The sequence below is a fragment of the Tamandua tetradactyla genome, chromosome 8 (assembly GCF_023851605.1).
Source record: "Tamandua tetradactyla isolate mTamTet1 chromosome 8, mTamTet1.pri, whole genome shotgun sequence".
Lineage (NCBI taxonomy): Eukaryota > Metazoa > Chordata > Mammalia > Pilosa > Myrmecophagidae > Tamandua > Tamandua tetradactyla.
In genome coordinates this window covers 28,521,432-28,524,417 of record NC_135334.1, presented here as the reverse complement: position 1 = coordinate 28,524,417, position 2,986 = coordinate 28,521,432, and positions in this window count along the sequence as shown.

The window sequence follows — 2,986 nt, the reverse complement described above, 5'->3', positions numbered from 1 at the left end:
AAAAAGCCTTAGTATTATACCACCTGAGGGGTGAAGGAACCAGAATATTTATATCAACTCCTGAAGTCATTGGTTGAAAGGCTATTCCCAGGGGAGTGGGAGTGGGTCACTCCACAGTACTGTTAGCTTGCTGCCCACATAGGCACAGTGATTCTAGTCTGAGTACAAAAGGTCCAAGGACCATGAACAGAGCCTGTAGAGCTTAATAAGTGTTGGCTTCTCCCCAAAACCCCCACCCTCCACCATTAGTTTAAAAGTCCCTTGAGTATAAGAAACACTTTTGTTTATTCTTGACTTCCCACAACCTAGCACATATTTTGCACATAGTAATGGTCAATAAATATTAATTCTTTCCTGAATGATGACATTTCAGGGTAGCTTCTTCCCAATGATTTTTTTGTATTGCCTCCATACATCTTAGACTTTTGGGGCAGAATGAATTTCATGTCTTTATATCTTTATTGATTAGGTATATAATTGAACATGAACTGAGTTACATACTTTTGCAAAATTTCTCATGCCATTGCATTCATAAATGAATTTTTAAAAAGTCTCTGTTAGACCACAATTCCTAACCGGATTTTTTTTCCTAGGCTGCTCAAAGCAAATACCATGAAATGGGTTTGGTTAAACAATGGAAATTTTATTGCTCATGGTTTTGAGGCCAGGAAGATGTCCAAATCAAGGCATCACCTAGGTGATGCTTTTTTGCTGAAAACAGGCTGCTGGCAATCTTTGGCTGCTCTATCACATGGCAAAGCACATGGCAGTGTCTCTTGGTCTCTCCCAATTCTTCTGAGTTTCATTGCTTTCAGCTCCCTGCTTCCCTGGCTTTCTCTCTATCTGAATTTCCCAGGAAAATTAAGGGCTCCAGTAATAGGATTAAGACCCATCCTAATTGAGGTGAACCTCAGCTTAACTGATATAACCTCTTGAAAGTTTCTACTTACAATGGGTTTACACCCACAGGAATGAATTAGATGTAAGGACACATTTTTCTGGGCTACTGTGGTGGTTTGTAACTGTGTGTCGCTTAAAGCTGGAGGTCCACCAGTTAAGACATTGTAAGACCTTGTGAGAGTAGGCTGTTTTTGTTGACATCCTTAGCTTTAGGATTTCATCTTTTTTTTAATTGCCCCTAGACCACTAGTTGCTGATGCTGTCTTTCTGCATGTCCATAGATGGTAAAACTAAGGAAATGAACTTTGAAAATGAGCATCCAGAAACGGATTGTTAAAAACAATGGCATAAATGCTTTTTGCACATCATGGGGTATCCAGACTAATGTCTAGCTCCAGATGCCTCTACTGTGCCCCTATAACTTCCTTGACATAAAAGAGTGTCATCTCCATCTGGGATTGGTAGCTAGGTGGCAAAGAGGGATGGAGTTGTTTCCTAGGTCCCAGGACTCACTGTGAAACCAGAGCAAATGTGTACCCTCCAGGACTCTCCTGTTGCTCAATATCTGACTTTGCCTTTTTTCCCACAACCTCTTCCCTAAAGCTTACTTTCCTTCCCCCATTTTGCCATTCCTCCCTGCTTTTCTCTTTCCATCTCTCTCCCTCCTTTCCTTTCTCCTTCCTTCTTTCTCCCCTTCCATTCTATTTTCTTTCCCTTCCTTTTTTTTTATTTTCAGAAATCAACCCTAGTTCCATCGTCTGTTTTCTCATGATCTTGGTATTTATAGTATGTTCTCTTACCCCAGGTCTGGGCTAAAATATAATCCTTATCATTTCCAGGGGAGTTGGATTACCTTGATGCTCTTCTTTATTTCCTAAAGGATGCATGTATTTCTTGAAAAGCTTCCCAAGAACGCAGTGGTATCTACAAAAGCCCAGAATATGATGCCTTAAGAGGATTGTTTATAAAATCATCATCCATAGTCTTTGGTCAATAAATAGCAAATCCAGGAAACCAATCTCTGGGACTGTATACTTGGTTTTGAAACAGTCCCAGCCAGTATCTGACTTAGAGCCAGGAAAGGGAGAGAGGGAGGAAGAGTCATATAATTTCCATTTAAATTGAGAATCTTTTTGCTAGAAACCCAGAGGCCTCACTGCTGACCTCCCGCTGTTTGCTTCCCTTTATGCATCCTATTCAGAGGACAGCATGATGATTCCCTGAACATATTACTGTAGCTCTTCCGGCAGATTCTCTCTTCTAGGAATGTCACGAACGAATTACTATGCGGTGTTGGCGTGGGGCCTCCGCCAGCAGGAGCCAATTATTTAAAAAATTTCCAAGCAAATCAGATCAGTGTTTTGCAAGTTACTGGCCAAGAATCTTCAGAAAGCCACGAGGCATTCCTTTGCTACATTATTTGTTGCTGACCTAGTTGCCTACAGATCTCATCATCCGCAGGTCCACACTCTTGGTAGAACATCAGCTCACACCCATTTGCAGTAGTCCAATTGAGTAATTTCACTTATCAAAACTGTAAGTGGGTGTTTGATCAGATCAGATCATTAAATTTCTTAATCAGGGAGCACACACTCCCCCTTGCCAGATGGATTTATCTGCACCTATTTGTGACATTACTTAATCACATTTTGCCATGCTGTCAAGGCCATGTTTCAGAGAGGAAATATGTTTCCTTGGCTAGATAAAGCATACGCTGTCCAAATCTGGCATCTTCATCTTAGAGAAAGAGATTTCGCTGAATTGGAACGTGTAAGAATACATGTCCTGGTAAAATAGTTAGCAGTCAGCAAATGGAGAGATTCTGCCACAGCTGATTAGGATTCTTAACAAAACCATTTGCTTATACAAGGAATGGACTCTGTCTTCATCAGCAGCTGTTAGCACATAAAATGGGTATTCAAAATTGTTTAGCCTTAGGAATAAAAGAGTAAGCACAAGAGCAATGGACCACAGTGTCAGGTTTTGTTGTTCATGCTCTTTTCTCCTTGAACTGTCAGGCTGTCTGGAGCTGGTGCTGTGCCCTACAGCCAGGTGTTCGTAATAGATCAGCAAGGAGGTCATAACA